General features: G+C 39.9%; 1 long non-coding RNA gene across 1 annotated transcript in view; it reads left to right on the top strand.

Annotated features, from left to right (window-relative positions):
• The window catches only part of LOC134167087 (uncharacterized), a 41589-nt gene extending 16349 nt beyond the window's left edge, over positions 1–25240 (top strand). The window contains exons 2-3 of the long non-coding RNA XR_009966067.1: positions 19879–19959; positions 24695–25240. This is a non-coding gene — a long non-coding RNA (uncharacterized LOC134167087). The remainder of the gene's footprint in view (positions 1–19878; positions 19960–24694) is intronic.
• Positions 25241–25746: the final 506 nt, after the last annotated feature.

Here is a 25746-nt window from a genome sequence, read left to right on the forward strand (position 1 = left end):
CAAGTGACATCACCCATAACCCAGGCAGCTCTCACCTGTGGAAGAAAGGTACATCAGCTTCTCCTGAAGCGTAATATTGCTGTGTGCTACTGAAGAAGGAACAGGAGGAACGTGTTTATTTGCATTATACAAGCTTTTTCAGCAGGGAGGATAAAATTGCCAGGATAAGAATTTGGCCAGGTAGATAGAGATAATGTTCTCCCTCTGTCAAAAATAGCCACAGGAGCTACAATGACTACAGCTGGCAGAGGGGCTAAAAATAGCACCAAGCCCACTAACATTATATTGAAATATTGGCTCAGCACTGATTAACTCTCTCTGCTTCTTACCACCAAGTATTGAGCCATTGCAGCTCCAGTGTCTTCCTCAGCCTCACAGCAATATAGAATGTGTCTTGTTAAAATGAAAAACCTTGCTTTGGGTGACTAAAAAATGATCTGGTTTCTATGCAAGAAAACATGGACAAAGAAAAAAATGAAGTGTTGTGGAATTTCAGATGTGGGCAGGGGAAAATCTCCCCTCAGCCTCCTGACAGGGTAATGCTGGGAACCATTCCTGCCCCCACTGAACATCTGCAGTGCCGGGCACGGTCAAAGGAGAGAGCTCAGCAACTGTCTTGTCATCTCATAAACAGCCATAAAGCTGGTTTTCCACTCAAAATGGACAAAAGGGATATCTTGTGTACTTACCTGAGTGTGATTATGGGAAGCTCTTTACCTTGATTTGCAGCAAAGTGTAGTAAGAAGAGACAGGGTGTTGTTATTTTTAAACCATGGCCAGAAGAATTGCTGCTGAAATAGGTTTAGGTGTAATGTGAATCAAAAATAAATTAATTTGGTGTGGTATTTAATATTGACTGAAGGCTCTGTTGGTGCCAGACACATACAAACAATACCTGGTTTTCAGGGCAAGTTTTCACTTCCTTTATACTGTATTGATGCATTACAGTGAAATGCATGGGATACTTGTGGAAGATTCACTGTATCCCAATTAAATGGGATCTTCAAGAGCACTATTATTCTTGGAATTCCTGGAGCTGCCCAGTGCTGAAACTATTGCAAAGGACGGTTTGTGATGAACAAAGGCAATCCCAAAAGCATCTGTTCACTATAGAGCAAAGATGTTCACTGCTTTAAGGGAGGGAGGAGTTGGTATTTTACTCTGTGACTGTTGTTTTCAGCTGGGACCATGTAAAGGTTTTGTAACAAAGTCTGAATACAGTTTGCATTTATTTTGGCTTCCATTACAAATGGCAAACTTTCACAAGGACCAAGAAGTGAGGAAAGTGGATCTGGGATTAACGGCACGTGAGCAAAGGATGAGAGCACTGATGGTGTTGGGGATAAGGGAAAAAATTAAAGCTAACTCAGTAATATCCAGGCCAAAAGCTTCCTGCTGAAGTCCAAGATAAAGGAATTTCTGTAAATTGGAAGTGATCTTATGCCATTGTGAATGAGGGTGTCCAAAAAATGTTTGTAGCAATGCCGATTTCTGAAATGCCTCAAAACAGGCCCAGTTATCTTATTTCAGCTTGTGAGCTATCCCTTCAGTTCACTAGCCACCCTCTACAGGATTCTAAATCCTTCCAGATTCTGTTGGCATCGGAGAAACTCAAGGACAGTCCAGCACTCTCAGGGTATATTTTTTCAAAGCACTCAGCACTGAATGAAATGGTTGCCAGGCTGGTTTAATGCTGGGTAACTTGAAAAATCTCTGCAGCTACAAGTTATAAATATCAACTATTTTGCAGTAATTATTGAAAGCAAGGGGCTTTTCCACATATTCAGCAGAGACCCGTGCTGTGAGCAGAGGCACCGGGGAGGAAAGTCAGGAGCCTGCCTCACATATATACTACAGCCCCTTCTCTTCCCACCTATGCTAAAATTAGGCTGCTCTGGTCAAAGCAGCACAGACAGCATCCTTGAAATCATTATTACAAACACCGTTTTAAAGCTAATTTTCAAAACCAGATTTTTTTTTAAAGACAAGCTTTAAAACCTAGTCATGGCAAAACTTGGAGGGGTTTGGGGCAACAATTTGTGTAAAATATACCACTCTCTGATAAAACTCAAGTACTGATACAAAATATGTTGTCTGTTTTCCCTGCCTTAAAATAATCATATCTTACTCTACATCAGCTAACACTGGATAGTCTTAATTTTGCTTTACTGATTGTTCCACATGAAAGCTGTAGCGGTGAGCAGAGAGTAGCATGATGAGTCCTGGTCTGTGTGCGTAGTTATGTTTACGTACACAGCAGTATCTACAGCTTCTTCTCAGAACTGAGCTCAGTAGAGGAAGCCATGCAAAGGTGCAGACTAGATTGATGCTGTGCTGAAAAGGATGGTTTTGTGACTGTGAGGTGCTTGCAGCTTGTTCCTCTATAGAAACAACTGCAAAATTGCTCCTTTTGAACCAAGTGATTAAATACCAGGTTTGAGGTCTGACATTCATGTGACATCTGTAACATTTTGTTGAGCTTGATTTAAACTGTTGAAGTTCTTTACTGCACTGTGTTTTACAGAGAAAGGGTGTAACAAAACATGCTACCTGGGGCTGCCTTTCTGTTTGCCCTGCATCTGTAAAACCTTGCCATAGTCCACTGGCACGGCTGTAAAACAAAATTACATGCAAGCACACGAGGGTTAAAAGTAAAATACTCCCTAATATCTCAGGTAATTTACACGTTAAAGAGCGCTGTGGAATGAATTACGATGTCATGTCAGAAGCCACGCTTCAACCCCAAATCTGCCAATCACTATAAGCTGAGTTTGTTGGGCCTTAGAAACAGGGACCTAGCCAACTGCCTCAGGCAACATCCATACTTATTAGACAACATGGACCCCAGGGAGCTTTTCAGAGCGTGGCCCTCACCACCTGGCTAAAGCAGAGAGTAATGAAAGGCAGCAGTACAACAAAGCATGGAGTGACTACAGCCCTGGCTGCAGAGCATGAATCCAGCGCCTACCAGGGCAAGCAGACTCGGTCCCAGGGGACAGACAGACATGTTAGATTTGTTTTTGACATCCTCTATATTTAGCACTTTTGTCAGAAGATATTCCAAAATCTTTGTAACATCCCTGTTTCATGCACTGGTGAGCCTGTGGTCTTTGCTTGGCTTTGCAATTCGGGCAAAGAAGCAGCCGTTTCCCTTGAGCTGGATGGATCTTCTCGGGGGTTTGTTGTTGCTTTGTGATTTGGACATGGGCAGATGTAGGGTTGGATTATTGATCCGCCGGCGTTTCCTCCTGCTGTGTTGGGTATCAAAGCCTAGAGGGAGCCATCTACGCGGGCTGCACTCCGAGGAGGTGGAGGAGGAGGGCTTTCAGCAGGGCGAAGCATAATGACAGAGCTGAGATTTTTCTGAGCGTTTTCTTCGCTCCTTTAGTAAAGTCAAGTATAAATATTTTCAAGAAGAAACGTCTGCTTGATGCTGTTATCGCAGATAATTCTGTACTCCGCTCAGGCAGAGGATTGGAATATATCACAGAAGCAATTTTAAAAGCTGAAAGAAATATCTAAAATTGTCACTCATGTCATAGGCAGCAGGGATACATTCTTTCTATGTCTTTATTCATTGCAGTGTAAAGAACAATAATATTTACATGTTTTTCTACCCTGATTAGAGCAGGTGGTCAGCACACTCTACCTTTTTTTTTTGTTTTTTTTTCTCCTGCAACCTGCTTTGTAATATAATGACTGGCTTTAAATCCTTCAGAGTGGAGGACTAGAGGTAAAGCCCAGTACAAAGTCATATTTCAGCAGTTCAGACAGGGAAATCGAGTAAATTTTGTTTTCTGTTCAGAGTGAGCTGGGGAAGAAGAGCATTCATAAAGCAGGAAGATACCATGCTGAGCGCAGGGGCTGTCAGTTCTGCTTCCTTTAACAGATCACCTTAGATTTTCCATTCTCTTTTGAAATACTGTGGGAAGCACTTGCTCCATCTCGGTATGGTTTTTGCACATAGGTATTTATAAAATCCAAATCCAGTGAACTGTTTGTTTATCTGTTATCATTTTGTAGCCACAAGGTATATTCTAAGTGCTGCTGGGTTTAATCTTAGGGAGAGTGTGAAAATAACAACCATTACTTAAACCAGTTATTTCCACATTTAGCCACATCCATATGTATTTTTTAGTGCATATCAACAAGGGGACCGGTAACCAGAGATAGTTAACACTTCCTATCTGCTTTTTAGACCTTCCCACTGCTGCTCATCAGCCTTTCAGAAGCAGAAAGAGCGTGAACAGGATAATGTGTGTGTGTCTCTGTTTGAGAACAATTCTATAAAAGATTATCTTGCACACAAAGCGAATGGCCCTGCCCCCATTGTGAAGGCAGAGATTCCCCTGAGATTAGGCGAGAAGGAATTGCTTGTGGTCAGCAGAGGCAGAGAACAATAGAGCCCAAAATGGGCAGCAGCAGAGGCAGGCGCTGAGGTGGGTGGGAGAGTGGCCAAATGGCCATTGCAGGCTACGCCACGTTGTCACTGACACCAGAAATGGCTAAAAGGACTCAAATTAGCAATTGTTATGATTAGCAGGTGGTTTGAGAGATAGGAGGTGTAGGGAAGTGATTGGTGGTTTAGACATCATATGCTATCTAGTCCAAAACACTCTTCACTTGCTCATTAACAGAGAATTATGAAATTACTTAAAGGAAAACAATTCTAATGAAATATAGAGGGTTACAGAAATCAATTTGTTAAAGGGGACATGACTTCTATAAAAGTATTATAATTCCTGCAGATTTTATTTTTGTGAAGGAATTCTGACAGAATATCTGGTAGGGAAACAAATGTTATTGAACAGTATTTGATCTGACTAGGAAAAGCTGAAAAAACAACTCTAATGTATGCATCCCTTTCATAAATAACTTGTATGTTTAAATTGTGAATCTGCTCTTAAGACAGGTTCAAAGACACCAGATTGAGTGCTTTGGTCCAGAGGCTGGTTTAATTTAACCCACTGCACCAAAGAAAGATCACATAAACAAAATGTGAATCGCCTTCTATTTCCTGACTTTGAAAATAAATTCAAGGATGTCAGGGCCATATTATTACTCGCTCTTTTAAAAGCTAGGACTGGATTCTCCAATTTCATGGATGTGCAGATACCAATACTCTCTTGAGGACTGTCTCTGTTCCAGACCCAAAATCTGGAGCACAGCAAGTCCAAAGATGCTCTTGGAATAATATCCATTTACACATTAACAGTCTGCTCTTCTCTTTCTTAAGACACTACTTACTCTTATTCTCACAGCAGAGAGAGGAATGACTCGTACCCAGTTTCAATGTCATGTGCACTTGCTGAGAGATCTTCAAAATCCTGTCCTGGACATGCCAGGGGAGTTAATTCTGACAAAATATCTCTAATCTGGGACCCAGACCAAAACTAAATTTTGACACAGTATTTTATGTTGATCTGGGACTTTGCTGTTCCAGAAATGTTGCAGAAAATACCAAGCTGACTGCATTAGTGCTGGGCTACATCACTGCTACTTGTTTCATGTGCTGCAGGCCACTGGACAGCTACAAGATCTCTTTCGTGTTGCCAGAACCAGGCTCATAAATGTACTCCGAAGGTGAAAACTTCAGCGTCCTGTCCCTAATTCCAGGGTGCCTGTTAGTAATTGGGCTGCATTATCCCAAGATAGAAAAGACACCAACATACCTGTTACTACTGGTTGTTCCAGAAAATATTAGCCCTACTGTCAAGATAGTCACAGCACACGCTCTGCTCCCACGTCCTGCTGGACACAAGCAGCAGGATTGTGAGAACAGCTCTGTGGCACACACATACACACAAACAAGAAGTAGGGAAAAGGGAGATAGTCCAAGGAGGTTTTGTCCTTTAGGTTCTAGAACAGTTGTGTAAAATAGAAACACAAGTTCACAAGATGACAATTTCTCTGACCTTGCTACAAGGGATAAAAAAACAACCAGCCCAAGCTGTGGTCTCTGTTTGAACCCGCAGGCATATGGCATTTCAATAGCTCTTCAGCTGCCATCACAGGGGGCTGGATTCAGGGTAGCTAAGACCTGATTATAGACACATCTTAGGACATCTGGGGTCCCGAAGTTGGCACTCAGGCATCTAAAATTTGGCGGGATGAATCAGCAAAGGGAAAGGTTTCAATAGAGAGGAGGTAAGAACAGTTTGGCAAAGGGAGGTTTGGTTCCATGCTCATTGAATAAGCATAAATAAGCATTTGGTCCAGGCTCTTCGAATAAGCTGAATAGGCATCCAGCTGCCCATGCCACAGCAAGTAAATGGAATGGGTTAAAGACGGAGAAAATAAATAATGTAAAGGAGGATGAAGAAATGTCAGTTTTACAGTCTTTGTTCTCAGAATAATAGCTTTGCCAAAAGAAACAGTACAAAAGTAGTTGTGTAAGGCTTATAAAATTATGATATGGCTATTACAATTGTGAAGGTTTTAAACAATATCTTAGTGTTAAGTATTACCGAATTTTCAGCACCCTGCTGTTAAAAAGATACTGTTTCCTAAAGGTGCCTTTTGTGAAGCCACCATGACAAACCCTTTGCTTTACATTCAGTGAAGCCAAAGGTGTTATTTCTCACAAATGAGATAATTTCCAGCTCAGAATATGTGCATGATTGTATATATTCTAAATAAAATCTTGTCAAAAACCTGCAACCTCCCCATCTTTCTGTCATATAATTTATACTTCCAGCTTAAAGACAGAAAATTGATCTGCAGGTGCACGTCTGAATATTTTCTCCTTTGCTGAGTAGTTGGGTGTGAAGGTGTCTAGATTAGTACCTGTAAATGTACAAGAAAGAACAGAAAATCCAAGGCACATACAGTAAGAAAAGCCACTATCCCTTTTATCCATTTCAAATAATATGCTATAAAAGCTGTAATCAAATAGTACTAATAAAATCTTTCATGTCATATGATTTTTATCCTTACTGTTAATTTTTTAAGTAGTTGTTCCAGGTTATGTTTTATTTTCACTTGGAGAAAAATTACTGTAAAGGTTGTAGCATGTCTACGTGCAATTTTTTCCCTATTTCTTTCTGCTAAATACTGGTAAGCACTATCAATCAGAGATTTCCAGTGCATGCTCCCATTTCCCTTCCAATCGAGACAGCCACAGAATATCTATCTGCCTCTATTCTGTCCCATAACAGCTCGGGTGTCCTCAGGTGCAAAGCTGAGAACTTGGCCTTCTTCCTGATCCTCCACTTTTTCTTCTTGTGGTTTCTTTGTTTGTTTTATCAATGTATGTATGAACCGAGGAAAGCATTCAGTAATTTTTTCAAGCTGTTGTAATTTAAATGTAGTTTTTGTATCATACTGTACCAGAGACAAGTGATAATGAGGTGGAAGGCTTCCTTGTTGCTGTTGCATTTCTCTAAGTCAGATGAAGTGGAGCAAAACGTGACAGCTTGACTTTAAAATGTATGTGTTCCAATGGCATCTGTAGAAAAGCCAGGGAATTCCAACCCCCTCCCCTGCTTTCATGAAAGTTCCCAAACCTTGCAAACCCCAAGCTGTGTGCAATACTCACCTTTTCTTCTGCAGTGAAGAGCAAACCTCACTTGAGAAGTGATAACCAAGGGCATTCAGGCTGCAGAGTGTGAATGAGAAAGAAGCCTCAGTGACATGGAAACTGGTTCTTTAAACTCTTTTCTCTGGGTTTAGTTGGGTACCTTCCTTCTACTCCTGTATTTAACCATGTTTTATTTTGAGCCTTGACTGGGTAGAAATTTTCATCTATCTTGTTGCAGAAAACATCAGGCAAGCATGGGAAGATGTCTATGCTAGGATACAAAACTTGGATATGATGATTCAGAAAATGCACATTTTTAGGAAGGACCTGGATGTTTGTATTATGCCCTTCCTTAGACAAGAATAATAAGGATTTTCTTTAAAACCAGAACAAATAGATTTTAACTCAAAGTATAAGGTTTAAATCTCCTATTTAAAATTTACTTACAGGCACTAGAAATTTCAGCCCAAAAGGGTGACCTTTTCAGGAAGCTGTGGAAAAAATTAAAAGGGAAACCACTTTGCACAGCTCCAGTGCTGCAGCTGCTGCTATGGGCATCCAGTAAAGTGTATAGGATGAAACAGCCCTGATAATGCTTATAAATAATTTAGAATGGATGCAGGGATTGAAACTTTTCTGTCCCGAGTGGATTTCATTTGTTTGGTCCGCACTGAATAACTGGCTGAGGGCTCATTAAATGACTGGGAATAGTAAACAAGAGAAATTACAGTTTTTCATTATTCTTTAGATAGTTGAAATAATTTCTCTGTTGTTGTCACTCTTATCCATTGCTTTGTGTGGTATTTAATTCTATTTCTATCAAAAGAAGCATACAAAAAAAGGAGAATGATCTGAAAACTCAGCTTGCTAAAGATAATTTGCTGCCATCTATGGCTTTTCAAGTGGAAGTCAAACAAGTGTTGCAAAGAATCAAAACAAATATTTTCCTTGTAAGAAATCTGGATGGGGATGAGATGTTTAAAAATAATTAATAGGCTTTAAGTGAGGCATAAGACTTTAAACACTTTTTTCCCCAGACCTCCAGAAATTTTAAATGCCACTTTTTATGTTACTGACATGAGAAAGTGTCCAAAAGTCAGATGTGTTTTTGCCTTTTGTGCCTGATCCCTCTTTGCTTTCTTGGTATGCTGTGACAAAACAGAGAAGCTGCAAATTTTGTTCAGATACACCTGGAAGTTTCCCCTTTTGAAGGAGGTAGAAGCAAACAGAATGAAAACAGAAGAAGCAAATTGAATGAAAATGGGAGCTTGCAGAGAGGCTCACTGTCCTCCAAGCTGGGGCGAATCTGTGCAGAAGGATTGTGTCTGAGCTTTTCTATATTGAGAAGTTAGAATACATTCAACATTTAAAAGCAGATAAAGAACATTTTAAATATGAAGAAGGCGCTATTGACCCCAGCACCCCTGTCAAAACATACAAAAAGTTTCTGATGTGGGAGGTAAGAGGGAAATCAGGCAGGAATGTATCTGATGTGGGAAATAGGAAGCTCTGGGGGTGTGCAGCTTAGAAGCAGGGTGAAGAAAGTTGGAAGAGAAAGTGTAAAGAGAACTTGATTTTTTAAGTGTAGGGAGAGGGTTCAGAGGGTCGCTGAGGTCCAAAGAAGCTTGGGAAATAAAGATTTTAATGGAAGGGATATGGAAGATGAAATAGAGGCATAATGTAGAGCAAGACTGTTTAAATGAGAAGATTAATCCAAAAAGATTAAAATGCATAACACTGGAGTTCAGTCAGTACCCAAAAAACAGTGGGTCTGATTAGGATCTCTGCTATTCTCCATTTACACATGCAAAACTGCACTGACTTAATGCAGGAATTTGATTCAAATCTCTGCCGCTGAGAGTGGAACATTATTAATGCAGGTGTAGGAAATTCTTCCGCTTTTTCAGAATTGCAGCATCAGGAAGGCTGAATACCAGCCCATCAGAGGCTTTTCAGGTTCCATTTTCAGACATTTCAGTCTTCACAGTGAAGTAGGACCTTGCTTCAGAAACTGTGAGATAATACACAAATGGCCACAAGGCACGAAAGGAAGCAAAACTTGGAGTTTATTCAAAGCATCCAGTTCCAGCTGATAATAATGGAGGAGCGCACGTGCTATATGTGCACATACATAAAAGACACCTTTATCTACACGTGTGGCTAGTGATGCTTTGGTTTGAAAAAAATATGTGCTTTCCCTCTCTTTTTTAACCTTATCTGTGCATTCTTGGGTCATGCAGCCTTTGTGCTGACTCTGGACAAAAATCCCCCTTTGATGGAGGATACATGCTGAAAGGTAGAATTCTGAATTATGTTCTCTAAATTATCCCGTGCTCAGAGAGCAAGTATTGATTTTAAAAATGACTGAGCCAGACCTCGCATTGCAGTCCCCCCAAAGAACAACAAACAGCAGTCATGTGTTCAGCTACCAAGAGGCCACTGTGCTGGCATTGTTTCAAAAAATCAGAAAGTCATCAATCAACCAAATAGTAATCGGAATAAGTACATGGTATCTACAGACACATTTTATCCAGTTACATGCTCCAATTCAGTTAGCTATGAGGAGAATTAGAACAATATTGGTCTGATTAACAAGTCTACCTTGGGAACTGCGAGCTGTTATTTATTTTGCTGCCTTGTAGAAAAGAATGAGGAGAATTTCATCTGCATAGTTAAGCATTCAGTAACTTCCCACAATAAATAACCCAGCGTCTCTTAGCGCTGGAGTGTTTTTTACAGAGCCTGATTGAGAACACAGAATTTTACCGTAATTGGTTTCTGCAGCTTTCAAATGGTTTGGACACTATTGTGTTTCAGGAAGATTTTTATTTTATTCTCCAGGAGCCATTAGTCATTGGTGCTGCAATGGAACTTCACAAGCAGCAAAATTATTAGGATCAGTGTATTCAAAACATCATTGAGTTTTATTTTAATGATACGATTTAAGGATCAATGCAAAAGGCACGGTTTAGAATTTCAGTCTTGCACAATTCAATTGAATCAATAAACTACAGAGTTGCTATGCAGGATGCACCGCACAATAATACAAAATATACCATTTCTGAAGAAATACATGGCTGAAAAATGCACCGTTCAAGTGAATGCATCCAGCCCTGTATACTTACAGCAGTCTTTGGGGAGATAAAATACAAGAACAGACAGACTATACGAAATGCTTTGTAAGTTAAGGTAATAGCTCATACAATTAAGATGGTTGAATTTTTCAGTACTGCTATATAGCACTTCCCATAATGAAATCTCTGAATTTTAGGTTTATAGGCTTAGAACTCCCAGGCTCTGATTGCTGTTAGACAAAGCACATGGTTTGCAGTCTAGAGGGAATTAATCTAAAACTATTTCAATTCAATAAATCTAGAGTTTACTAATGAAACAAAAAGAAGGTACATGTGTACCTAAGATGCTATAATGTTGCCTCCTAAGACCTAAGCCGATTTTTAAGTTTAGATTTTACATACATTTTTAGTGTCTGGAGGAAAGGACCTTTTCCTGTGTCTACTAATGTTAAATGCAAATGAGTTCATATTTTCTTTCCTTAGAGCACCCCACCTGTCTGTGTTGTGTAATTATATGTGAAACCTGCAAGATACTATTTACGTTAATTTGTAGGCGTTCACTGTAACTCAGATTTAGTGCGAGTTGGTATCACGCAGCCACTCCCTGCTCTTTGTTTCCTTAGCTTTCAAGAGACAGCAAGGTTGAAGGAGGGGAGCTTTAATTACCTTCTCACCACAGAAAAGGGTGTCTTTTCTAGCTCTGAGCTTACAAAACGGAGCTGGAAGGATCAGAATTAATCTGTATGATATCTGGCCAACGTATTCAGCTACTTGAGGGTCATCATATTAACATGCTGGCAAGTCCCATCCCTTTCAAAAGCACTTAACTTCTGTCGTTTCCCCTTGGACAAAAAAAAAAACAACAAAACAGCTTCTGGGCTTTTGTATTGTTCAAGCCAGACGAATAAGCTTGGCATAGGTAATGGTGATAGGAAACATTTGAATCTTTGCTTTCCCATGCAGTGATCACTGCAGGGCATTGAAAAAAACACAAAAAGAGCATTGCTGATTTGTTCAGTAGGCCTGTATGTTAGGGAAATAACATCCAGGAAAGAGATCGGTGCTAGCTCTCCCTTAACATTTTCAGTGAAAAGCATTTTTGAGAATCTGCTTAAGGTGAAGTACAGGGAAATTGTTCAGGTGCCTTCAGGAATTTTTGTTGTTACTCCTTTCTCCAGATATTTAAGTACAGTGGAAAACCCAGGCCTGTGTGACTCGGAAGCTCAGGTCCTTTGTGAGCAGGATATGGTTTTTCAGTAACTATGGTGCTCTTCAAAGCCCCAGTTCAACAGGGTATGCATCAATAATGAAACTAAATGTTGTTTACATATTAGTTTTGCAGAGGAATAAAGTATTTTATCTGTTTGCTAATTAGCTAATAGGTTTTATTTCAGGGGATTTTTCTACTCTGCTATATACCAGGTCTCTCTTCAGATGTTTTTCTGTCTTCACTGAGATATTGTCAGAAGCCTCTGCCCTGTTGAAAAAGAAAATATTCTACTACACCTGTAGGACATTTGAAGTATGGAAATCAGAGCTCTTTTTGGCAGTTAACTCTTAATAATACTGTCTTTATACCAACAAATAAAACAATATTTAAGGTCTTATGGGCTGCATCATAATTATGCAGGCATTTTACTCTTGGTCTGCTGTTTGATGATATGAATAGTATTAACTGGAGAGACAGCCTGTTCGGTATGTGTTTCTTGGCAGCGGGAGCGATCACAGAGCAAGACATGTTGCTCAGCTTACACGTATGAGAACTAGAAATCATGACAGGGAGTGTCAGTTGCAACTCTGAGCTCATCTTACTTCTAGAAAAGAAAATCTTTAGCTTTCAAAAAAGAAATACAGAACTTTAAAGATTCACCTCTGCTTTCTGTGGAAGTAGATTTCTACAATATGTTGCACTTTCCTGTTTTCTTCCCTTCTACAGTTTCACAAAATAGCCATGAGAAAAATTTGTCACTACATATAGTGATTAACCCAAATGAAAAATGAAGTTAGGAAAGCCTCAGAAAATCCTGAATAATAGTGCAGAAGCCATTCCCTGTGTGCTTGTGGGGCTTGTTCCAAAAACTGCTAATGCTTTTGAAGGACAACCAGCTGATAGCCACGGGTTTTTTTCCACTTCACAACAGAGATTTTTTTCTCTTCCTACATGTTAAACTGACAGGTTTTTCTCTGAAGAAGTAGATTTGTAACAGGTTTGAGTTTTTCATGCACGGATGTTTGTAATTTTGGAGTAAGGAGGGCATGAACAGCACAAGGGAAAAAAAAGGAGACAGTGTAATTCTTACCTGAAGTCCCATATGCTGCCTAAAAATAGCTATGTGGAAACGATCTTCTTTTCAAATACCCTTAAACTGCAAACAAAACTTACATGAAATCCAGGGTTCAATATGGATGTAGTGTTGGGTGAAATAGGTATTTTCCAGTAAAGCAGAACTGTTAAAAGTTGGTGACATAAATTTAGGCAAACTGATGAGGGAAAAAGTGAGCTTCTGACCAGTTACCACAATCTGCAACTGCCTCATCTGCCCAGGCCCATTGGTTAGTATCAAACATTAAATCCCCAAAAGTCTCTGTTAGCTTGATCCTGGTTTGTCAAAAGAGCAGAAGGATTGGACCTGGCCACGCTCCCACACCAAGCCATGGCTCCAGGTGGATGGCTCTGAATGGATTCATGTGGCAGAGGAAAGGCCAAAACATGCCAGTCCTGTCTATGTGTGGTTTCTGTAAGGTATTTTATATTTATGATAAAATTGGGGCCTGAAGGTTGAAGGAAGGAGATGAACACAGAAAGAAATCTGCTTTCTTTTCCCATTCTGCAACCTGAAGATAAATATTTTACTGCAACCTAAAGACAGTCATAAAATTACTTGCTCTGTTTCTTCATCTGAAAAGTAGGAAGCAGGGGAGTTGTGTGTGATATTGAGAGAAAGTATAAATGTAAGCCTTAGCCCTCAAACTGTTCTTGTATGTTGCAAGAGATTTTTCAGGGCCTAAAAAGTATGTGCTGCAAAATGCATTTATCAGAAATAAGCCAATTTACTTAAAACTTTGAATTTTCAGGGAAAAGAAAGAAAAGAACATTAAATTATCTCAGGCATATGAGCCTTTTGTTTACTTATTGCTGAGACCCTGTACCAATTAGAATATGTAAATGAAGCAGGACAAAACATGTGGCTGTAGTGAGCTGTGGCAAACCTCTCACTCCCAACAAACTTTGGATCATGTTCACATTCCCAGTGGACTGGAATAACATTAAGGGAAATTCACATACTTCAAAAAGATTCCTCATTTGCAATTTATGAGAAGGAAATGCATCAAAGGGATAAAAGCCAGCAAATGGTCAGAACTTAAAAGTGAGGGGTACCCAGGCTTCAGAAAACTTAGTTAACTGGTGATGCCATTCAATAAATAAAATAATTTACCTCAAGAAATCCATAGCTAGACCGTCTCCATTCAGATGAATATTCTAAGGCAGTACCCTGCGCTGAAAACTCTTTCCAGTGTTTTTCACTAGCAACGTGCGGGAGTCATAGGTCTGTGGAGTGGCCGAGTATGGATCGGGTGCTGGCCTCTGGATCAGCTGAGGAGCAACTTCAGGCAAGGCAGAGGCTCAGTAATCCTCAATTGCTACATTGACTCCTGGGTTTGTTTCCACTTTCTTGACTTGGAAACCAAAGCCAGTGTAGTGAAAGGGTATGCCAAAGGAATGATATGCCCCTGATTTCCATTCTGAGGTGTCCACTGAGGTCTGACACCATTCAAAATTCTTTCACTGTTTTTTTTGCAATGGAAGTAGATGCTATCTTTGTTGTTCTTGCTGTACATCATGGAGTTTGGCTGTTATAATCCTTGGCTCAACCTACTGTTTCTCCTTCTACTATAATTTAAAGCTGTAATTGTGGTTGATGAATTCAAGTTTATATTGACTTCATATTTGAGTCAGGGATTTTTTTCATTTTGTGTGAATATTGACCAATATTTTATAGTGGAAAAAAGGGAGAAGACTCTTAAAGGGGGTAACAGCACTAACATCCAATGGTCTCTTGTACCTTTTGATGTAGGGGTCTAGAGTTCAGGTCATGTCTGATTTGCTCTCTCTAGAAAAGTGTCTAATGGCAGTTAGTTAGGTCACAAACTCTCTGAGACAGGACTGTTGTTTTGACCTGAGTTTTAATGAAGCAGTAACTGTGGGGTCTGTGCCTCTGAGGTGACACAGCAGTGGTCCTGCATGGTATCACCATTCCTGGAAGTCTGCAGCTGCAGACTGTCCAGCCTGCCTTATGCTCCACTAGCACCTCATGGAGAATATCGCATCAGCCATCTATGATATTCGCTTTCTAATCTTATTTTCCTGCTTCTCAATGTACCTACTAGATATTCTCAGAATATGCCCAGAGGAAGAACACTTTTTCTCATTTTAAGACTGTATTTGATAAGACAAATAATAGATTTTGCTCAACTACTGTCTCCTCTGATGTGTTTTGGTCAGAATATGAAGGAAAAAAATTATCCTCTAAAGGTCTTATCCACACTTATTTAATAGCCACTTGGTAATTACTTCTAGCACTGGGTTTGCCAGTCTTTGTTAGCCTTTTCTGTCCCCGTTATTAGTGTTGAGATCAGTGCTACTGGCTGGTTTTTGTTTCTTCTAAATAAAATCCTTGTGCAGAAATGTCATCTAAGTCTCTCAGTGATGTTCACAGCCAATGCTGGGATTGCATTAGGACTCTGGGAACTGATTGTCCAGCTTACCTGTTTCTGCATATTAGATGAAGACTGCTACAATCCAGTTCATTCAAATCAACATTAATTCCCTCAGCACGAGAAGATGCTCTAGGTTTTTCAAGGTTTTCATATATGTCATTTTAGGGACTCTTCCCTTAAAATTCACGGCAGATACTTCAGAGGTTATGTCCTTTTCGCGACTCTCTTCAGGGACTTTCACAGATGTCTTCAGGTTGTTCAAGCAACATTTTTACCTCTTACTCTCCAAGCAGAAGAGAATTGCCATTAGCCTTTTATACTAGGCTTAATTGGCAATTACCAGCAGGTAAACAGCCTCATAACAGTGCATTGCTCCAAGCTTATTACGAGCCCTGTGCAGAGAAATCTCTGCAGAAAGAGAGCTAAAGGGCATTGAAGGACCTCCCCATTTCTTCCAGTATCTCCTTGTAGGTTTGAAAGTTCTTCATATGTTTAGCTGGAGTATCACCGGTTGTTCCTGTCAAAAAACTCCTAATGTTATTCAGCAGTAAAGCAAAAAGTATTTGAAAGAATTGTCTTTCACAAAATAAAACAAATGTGTTTTGAAAATTGTATCAACACAAGCAAACATAATTTTCCAGGTAATATTTGAAAAATAAGGAATCGCATGTGCAAAACAAAGTAGTAAAAGGATCACATGTTTTGTTCTGGTTCTTTAATCCCATTTCTCCATGTTTTAAGCAGAGCAGGTCCACAGCACAGTCCAGTGGGGGAAGTTCAGTATATTAAATGCACCAGCAGTTTTCTCTTGCAAATTGATTATTTAAATTGAGCCACTTCCAAGTAATGGACAATACCAGTGCTTACAAATATGAGTTTGTGCAAGATTTGCATTCTAGTTCATTGCTCTTTCTCTCTATGCTACCAGAGACATCCAACTTCATTTCTTCATGCTTATCTCAGCACTTACATCTTAAATTAAAACTTACTGGAGGTTCATAAATTACTGTAAGGAATTATACTTTTTTTACTGCTTTTCTTTCTTTTCTGCATATTTTTTCTCTCAAGCCCCAAGCCAAACTGCCACATACATGTGGCTGGATGCAAGAATTTTTTTGTTGATGAAACCAATGCAGACACTGGGAAGGTTAAACAAAGAATTGCTTTGACATTTTGGCTCAGTTATGACATCTGCAGTACAGGACTGGAAAGGAGGGAGTAGTGACAACTCCTCCTCCAGGAACTACTCCCAAAGTGGGAGAGGTCATTTTAAGAGGAGATGAAGGAATCTCTGGGAATGGGAATTCATCCAAAGATTCTTGGAAGGATACCCAGGCTCTAGTGCTTTTGCTGCTCCGGTTTTTGGATAACTCACAAGCCAAATTAAGTTGTTCTTATGTTTCTTGCAGTATCTACTGCTGTCAACAGCACCACCACAAACAGCAAGTAATTCTCTTGGTTTAATTAACAGAAGACACTCCTGATTGCTCAAGCTGAACAGAGCTCTGTACATTTAAACCTGCGTGTTGCTCTTTCACCATGGAGTTTGGGTTAGATTTTGGGTTAGGAGTTTGAATGTGAATCTCCTTCACTAGAAACAGTAGAGCATTCCTGTTTGATGTAAGCAGAGTTTCCCCATATTCTTCAGGGTCAGCCCTCATTTAGTCAGATCTGTTCTGCAGATCTAACTAAATTTCACTGGCAGATCTTGTCTCAGATCTTCCATCAAGCTTCATTCCATCGAAGGTACTTGGCAACTTGGCCATATCTCATAAGCATTTGCTTTTGCAGTCAGACTTGCCAGTGCAGCTTTAAACTAAATGGGGCTGTAAATCAAAATGTCCTCATCTACAATTCTTCCCTGAGCATCTGATTACAATCATGCTGCATGCTATTTGTACAGGGATGTTTAAAACTGCCTATAAAACAACAGCTAATTGCTGATCTGCTTAATTAAAGAGAGCCTTTTGTTGTCACATATACAAAGATAAATGAAATAATCAGCTTTGGACTAATGAGAGATAATTAGATTATGCAGTCTGATAAATAAAGACAAAAATACCACAGATTGCCACTGTACTCTGGCCAGTTGAGATCACAACATGGTTTGGAGGTGTATTTCCCTCCCCTTTCTACTTTAGCTATAGTGGTTTGGATTTTTTCCATCCCACTGTTAACACAGTGATCAGAGCTTCCATGCATTAATGACTGTTGTTACGTACTATAATTTAGGATTGGCTGTTTAGCAGCAATGTGGTTTGCATGGGCACGGTTTAATTTACTCAGAATTTAAGCTCCTGTTTAAAAAACATTACTAGATCTGACTGTTCACTCATGACTTTCCAACCTGAACTGGTGCAGGACACTGACAGTCATCTTCAGGGAGGGAGGTAAAATCAAATGGCCATGTTTGTTCTTCTTGTTACCCTACTTAGACTGATAAAGTTTTGTCCAGAAGGTCTAAAATGCATATGCCCAGTGGGTGCTAATACTGAAGTCTGGCAATAGCAGTTTACCTGTCTCTAGTAGAAGTTGCTAATTTGGTGGAATCATACATATTTCTCGAGACTGGTGTCCAGAGCTTTTCTTTTTTGTTTCATTCTTCAGATCCATTTCTGTTACACTGCAGTACTTGTTAATGTTGGTAGATCCTAAGGTTTCTTGAACAAATTGGCAAAATAATGGGTTCATTTGCCTTTAATTACCATTTTCCATACCACAGTTTTATAGTGGCTCTGCTTTTCACACACAGCATACGTGTTAATCTCAGCAAAACCTTTGTTCCAATAGGAGTATCAGTAAATGACAACTTCCCCAAACCAAGCATAAGTCATTTCTCCTGAGCTTGGTGCTTCCCTGGCAAGTCGATATTTACAGCTGGATTCTTTGTTTTCTGTATGGAATTGGGTTTTGGTGTCAGGAGCCAACACACATTAAAAACAATGGTTGTTTCCTAAGTGGCAGGGATATGAACTTCTTGGAGCCCTCAGCCACATCCCATAATTGTCAGCATGTAAAGACAGTCGCTTGTCAGCATTTTTGTCTTATTTACATGGTCACAACAAAATATCATTTTGACAATATGTCTTCCTACGTTTATGGCTAAACATAACCTAAAGAGGGTCCTAAATCTGTAATCAGAGCCTTATGCTGCTGCTCTGATAAATGAACAGTATTCTAGTGATCTTAATAATTTTTACCGTATTTGCTCGTTAGATTAATCAAGTATATGATTAAACAGCTGCCACTTTCTTCTGTCTCAGTGCTCACTGTCCCACTGCCACAGCCTTTACTGAGCCTGTGTGCTAGGGACATTCATGGGGCTTCATGCACCCCCCAAGGCATCTGATCGTGGTAAGCCTCCCTGCGCAGGGAAAGGCATGCATCATCCTGCAGGGAGAGCTAGGCATTTGTCCCATTTACATGATGGCCTGAATAAAGTTACTTAGGAAATGGAGAGCTGTAATCATTTTTCAGTATATTTTCTGATCCTGAATCATCTCTGTAAGAACAATTTAAAACCATACACATATATATTATATATATAATTTTAGAGGGCTTGGTTCACTCTGACCTGTAAGTTCAAACACTCCCAACGGAACCCTCCCAGAATCCATGCCAGGCTGAGACCTTTTCTTGTGTTCTTAATAGCTTTAGTCCTATAGTGCACTTCTGAGGCAAAGTTAAACACTAATGAATGAGATGCTGTACTTGCTTCCCACTGTTGCCACATGGCACTGCTGAACTGGAAATCTCTATTTCACCTCCATGAGATCTCTCCCCTGCTAGAAAACACACATGCTTTCTGCTGCCATTAGTGGTAAAGCGTTTCAGTGCTCTGCAGGCCTCAACACATCTTAAGAACAAAAAAGGTCCATTCCTTTCTTCTTTCTTGCTATTCATAAGCTTAGACACTCTGCCTCACTCTTCTCTCTGTGAGAACAGAAAGCTTCAGTCAAGGGGGCAGCTGGATATTCACCCCTCTCTTTAGGACGTTTACAAGACTATAAATGCTGCTCTGGGTCCTGTGGCTGCCTTTGGTTTTCAATAAAAAAAGAAAAAAAAGATGTGGAAAGTCTGGAGATAGTCCAGAGAAGGGTCACAAAGATGATCAAAGGACTGGGAAGCCTGCCCTATGAGAAAAGGCTGAGAGAGCTGGGTTTGTTCAGCCTTGAGAAAAGAAAGCTCAGGGAAGACCTTGTCACCATGTTCCAGTATTTAAAGGATAGCTACAAAGATGAAGACTTTTTTTTTATGGAGTTGCGTGGAAAAGAGGAGGAATGATGGACACAACTTACTCCTGGGGAGATTCTGATTGGAAAATTTTTCACAATGAGAACAACTGGCCCCTGGAATAAATCCCCCAGTATTGGACACCTTTAAGATTCTGCTGAACAGGATGCTGGGACATCTTGTCTAGACCGTACTTTTGTCAAGAAAGGCTGGACCAGATGATTGTTGAAGTCCCTTCCAACCTGGTGTTGTGTGATTTTATAGTACTATTCTTGTAGGGACCAGAAGACATTTCAGAATATATTCTGACTGTGTGACATTAATTGTGTCTAGCCTGTTTCCTATTGCCTTGCTCAAGTCTGAGAAACCAAGCAGAGGTGTGATGCCATGCGCAGCTCTAAGACTGAAAAGACAGTACGTACTCATATATCCACTGTATGTGTCAGGATACTTACATGCTTCTTCAATGTCTAGTGTTAAGGTCACCTTCGCAAGGATATACTGTCACAGTGGCACCTATTTTCAACCTATTTTTCAAGCCTCCTAAACCTATATTAGACCAGTTAATTATTTTAATGCCTCCACATTCAGAGTTAGGACATTGCATGGTATTAATGCCCATTTAATTAAAGACAACCAGCCAAATCTTCCATTTAAGCTTCGTAAGTTTTGCCTATTAACAACATCGTATTTTGTCTCTCCTTACATGGATCATGACACAGATGCAAATAAAAAGGTGGAGAAGTGCATTTAATTAAATAGCAGGTATAGGTCAAGTGTCTACCTCATATGTCACTGTACAGCAGAGATGACTGCAGGAAAGTCTCAGAAAAACCAGCTACTCCGTAATCCAGCTCTGCTGGAGAGCTCTGAGGTCTGTCTCCCTTGAAGGAACCATCCACAGAGCCTCCTACCCTGCCTTATACCTTTATCCACATAATGCCATGTTTATTTACTCAGAGAAAGGAAGCAGCAGAACCATCCAAAAGGGCTGATGTTGCTCATCAGGAGAAAAAGAAGCCAAACTGGACCTTTTGTTACTGGGCAACAGCCTTTTTTCATGGATTTTCAGGAAGATCTATATACAACACATATCCTCCCTCATTAAAGGCAGCTCGAACACTTAGCAAAGGTCAACTCCTACCTGGGGCAGAGCTGTGAGGAGACAAGAGGTTAAGGCTGGTAAAATTCCCATGATATCTTATATGGAAGTGAAGAGATATCATATGAGAAAAAATCAGAAGAAATATCATGTCCACCTATTTAAGAGGAATGAGCTTTTAACTCTTGGAACTTCTGTGGTAAATATTTGTCAGTTGATATCTGCTATCTTCTCAAGAACAATTCTCTAGCAGTTAGTTTCCGAGAAGCCTTTTCCTATTCTCTTTCTGTACTGAAAAGCTGCTGTGGGAATCTGGCCAGTTCTCATCCATACTATCTGGAGGCCTCAGGACTCTCTACTGACAGGTGCTGCCCAAAACAGAGCAAAAGATGACTCCCGCATCAATAGTTTGTGAACAAATTACCATTGCACAGATTTTTCTTCATGGTTTGTGGTAAAGGGTTGTATTATATGATATGTGCTTTTCTTCAGAAATGAGAGCCAAACTAGAATCCATTTGAATTGCAGATTTAAAATAATATTGCAGAAAGCAGGTGCTCCTTTCCATCTTTATTTAGATCAAAATTTGGGATGAGCAATTTCAAATTTGTAGGGGCCAAAAATGTGAGGAGAGCTCCATCAAAACCAGCTTTTGCTCTTGCTTGGGAAAGGTGATGGTTTTTTTAATCACTAATTCCTCAGGGGGTTTGCTGATGTTTCTGGTCACTGCAGAATGAGTCCTCTGCAGAACTAAGGGAAACTGAAGGTGTTTGATGCTAGTGGAGTGACCAGCACTTTGCACTGCCAGGTTCCAGCTTTTCTCCCTTGGGGCTCTGCAGGGCATGTCAGAGAAGGGATGGCGTAGCCAGCAGCGATGTCCACCACCAAAGTGAGAGGGAGCACTGCTATAGCATGGTTGTTAATGGACAGTTAACGGGACCAGCCTGTGTAGCTTGAGAACTTGATCTTAAAACCCAGGAAGAGCCAAAAGCCCCAGTTAAAATCAAAACTTGGTGCCCATGTTTCCTTCTTGATTTTCTGTTTTTCCTTTTCCCTGATTTAGCTGTATAATTGGACTCTTCATGCAGCAGTCCAGAGATAATGTGGCAATTTGCCAGCTTGAGCTCACAAGTGCTGAACTTATTCATTACTAGGAAATAGTAGTTCTCTGTGGGGAAATGTCTCCAAACATAATTAGCCAACAAAAAAAAAAGAAATCCTTATGAAATATGTGTGCCCTGCTAATCTACGGAAAATAGTTTCTTTGTACATTTCCTGACACATTTATATTGATGAATATGAAGTATGAGGCAGGAGAAATAGGGAGGTGACACCATTTCTCGCAATAGGCTTTTGGGCAGACCCAGCCGGGAGTGGATGAGGAGGGACTGGGCCTCTGCAGGAGTTTGTGTGTCTTTTCAAACATTCCCATCCCCAGTTCATCTTTTCCCACACACAAGTGAAGCCAGTTATGTTGCAATGTTGACTTCATTTTGGACACACTCAGCCCAGGACAATGAGAAGGTGTACTGGTTAGAGGTGGGAAGTCTTTTTTTTACCTTCCTGCATGCTTCTAACTTTAGTCTAACCTAGTCTTGAGGACACAACAGCTATATGGAATCAGCAAAAGAATTAGTCCTTGACCTCTTCCCATAGCAACACCAGAAAGTCTTGACACAACGGGGGATCCAAAGTGTGGGGAAGAGCCACAGATCAGGCATTTGATGCAGGCGTGAAGAATTAGACCAGGGCTGTTGGTGTAAAGGCAAAGGATATTTATAATGAGCTAAAGTGAACTTGTAAATGTGGTTGTGTTTGAGATGTAAAAAACTAAGATGAATACACTTTTCATTATCTTAAAAGCACATTACTAAATGTTTACAGTGGTATTGTAATTTAGACCTGTCCACAAATTCTCACACAGGACTAGTGTCATATTACTCGCCTTCTCACCAAAGCCTTCCTAGAAGCAGCTGAATCCTGGCAGAAAGCAAAATCCATTTGAGTTAACATGGAAACCTCAGGGGGACTTTAAAATGATTCTTGAATAACTTTAAAATCTAATTGTATTTACACTCCCAACTGCTATAAGCCCTTTTTCAAATTCATTGGCAAACAAGTGAAAAACATCTGAGTTGTATGATTTATCACACGAGGTTTCACCAAGGCTAGCACAGCTGAAATGAACTGCATATTCTCAAAAGCTAACAGGCAGATCCAGCCCCTTTCAAGCATGCTGGAGGTTTTGACAGTGACTTTTTGGAAGGGGGAGTCTTATTTGTTTAAAAAAAGTAGTGCACTCTAAAGAACATTTAATGTCATGACTTCTAACATTTGCTGCTGGGGACGTTTTGTGGGATACTGATGAGAAAGCAGGATATAAATTATTAGACTCACAATTTCAATATTGATAATTCTTTGCATTCTCATTGCACTTTTCAACCTAGAAACTCAGTGCGCCACTATGCATAGAAATGTATGTGATGGCAAGCTAACAGGGCAGTCATGTAAGATAGTGTTTGTTCATCAGAGGGCAGCTACTATTTAGCAAGGTGAAGCCACAGCTCACATCCCTTGGAGGGGAATGATCCAGTGAGAGGCAGCATCCTGGTACGCTTCGTCATAGAAGGGTAAAGCACTCTCAACTCTCAGTGCCTCCTCAGTGGTGGGGCTGTCCGCAATCCTCCAGTTCTTGGTAGTTCTCAATTTTCAGGTGTCTAATGAGGACTCTTGATTCTTAGTAACCAGGAAATAGTCTCTGGTGACAGAGAATCCTGGCAGTTCATATAATAAGAGATTGCCCCTTCTGTTTTGGTCCCAAAGCGCTGCATTCAGGATCTGTTTTTTTTTTTTAGCACTTAGTTACAGGATTTTGCTCTTATTTTGGGGTGTACAACTGTAGATAGGAATGTAGACATAGGGAAGTTTCGATCTGATCTGCAGTATCAGTTGCGTGTGTACAGAGACCCATAAATAGCCTGGTCATTCAAAGATTCGGCAACACACATCAATTCCATGTTGTAAGCACTGCATCCAACGCAGTATTTATGACACTGTATGCTCTCTATTTTTCAGTAAAATAATTTCTGGCACAATTCTAATGTACATTGTGGTCTGTCTTGCAGCACTGGATTGTGCTGCTGTAGCTTTAAGGGGTAAATAAATCTGTATACATTAATCAGACCAGATGAAACTTGCAATTAGGAGATCTTAAAAAGCTTAATTGTTACATTAGGCACATGCAAAACTCGCAGTTAACTGTGTTGTTACAGTGTTAGGGATGTACTGATATCACAAAAAGAAAAAGCTAATAATAAAAGTAAAGGTTTCAATGCAAAAGGTAATTCAGTTAGATAGCGTATTCTCCCTTTTTCATAGGGCACAGGTAGAACTAAGCTGCAGCATATGTTGTACTGCTCTTTAGTCAAAGATACAGGAGCATTGCACACACTGGTATGGCTGCAGTAACTGGGATCCTCACAGGTTTTCACTTCTCACATTTGGTGGTTTATTGTGCAATTGTATTAACACTGCGTTGGACTGGTGTTACAGGCATTTAGTTCTCTTGTTTATTTTAAAGTCTGAGTGAAAAAGAAACTGGTGGTATTGAGTTTTAAGCACTTAGCGCTACCATCTGCTTTCCCAAAAATTTGCTTTGGCAAATGCATACAATATACATCACGTAACTTAGCCACCAAAGACCACTGACTAGTCACAACATTAAGTATAAATGCCTGCAGACATTTCATGGGATCAAACTCTTAACATTAAAGAGGAATCAAATAACATTCACAACTTATTTGGTTGAATGTGGGCACTGAAACACTGCTTGGATGAAGATTCTTTTCATTTTGTAGAATGATGTCTCTTGGTAACAGACAAGAAACCACTTTGTAAAGAGTAAAATCTTAGCAGCTAAGCAATGGTAATGTAAAACCTTGTGAAGTTGTTGGGGGGAGAAAGACTTACTATAGATGTGCAATGAATGTTAAATACGAAAATAATATTTTGACTGTAGGAACCCTCTAAATATGCCCTATTCTTCAGAGCCCAGATAGTGACCCAAAAAAGAAGACAGAAATCTAGGCTTATTTCATAAACAAAACCAGAGATGCTGATGCAGTGGTCCAAAAAAAAAAATCTGGATGTTTATTGACTTTTATTTGCTGTATCCTGTAAACCAAAATCCACATTAGAAATGTCAAAATGACAGATTTCAAAATATTTTGATGGCAGTATTGTCTTCTTGGCACATATTTCAGCCACTTCTTGGTTTACTTTGAATCACATAATAGTCATAAAAAGAACATGTTTTCCTTGCCCACCAAAAAACGTACCACTCCAGGAGGGCAGCCCATGGGGCCACCTGGAATCAAGGAGTAGGATTTTTTGTTGCTTTATGTACTGGTTTACTCTTTTATAGGAACAAAGCACTATTTGATCCCTGCTTTTTTTCCACTAAATCTCATTTGCTCAGAAGTTTAACCCCATCCATGTGTTCAGCAGAGGCTTTTACAGCACTAATAAAAGCATTTTTCTACAAAGGGTCAAAAACCATTGCTCTTAATACGTTTGTGGATCTGCTTTTGAACATCATCCATTAGTCGTAGCAGGTATATTACAGCAGAAACTAAAAAATACTTCTTTTAGTGTCAGAATTAATTAATAAATAATTTGAGCATATGTTAGAAAACAGTCTTTGTCAGTAATGTTACAAGTGACCTGAGAACTATTGTCTTCATACATCTTACTTTAGCCATCTACCTGCAGAGGGTAGAGCTACCATGTTCTCACTGCTTAACATGTGGGAATTCAGTGGTCTTCTCTTCCAATATGTTATGTCTGCAGATTAGAAGAGACACAGACTCATCCCTGGCCAGGAAGCTGCTGGCTCCATTCTCATTATGGCAGATTGATCAGTTTATACTGATTACAGGAAATGGCTGTTAACTGGGCAAATAAATAACACATCTGTGAGCAGGGATTATCTTAAAATTTATTATTTCTCTCTCAAAAAATGATCATATAGAAAATCAGAGGAGAGACAACAGTGTTTCATTCAATCACAGAAGGATATTCTTCATTTTCAATAACAGCAG

Source organism: Pezoporus occidentalis, unplaced genomic scaffold (assembly GCF_034315485.1).
Source record: "Pezoporus occidentalis ecotype Australia unplaced genomic scaffold, CSIRO_AGI_Poc_V1 ctg11, whole genome shotgun sequence".
Lineage (NCBI taxonomy): Eukaryota > Metazoa > Chordata > Aves > Psittaciformes > Psittacidae > Pezoporus > Pezoporus occidentalis.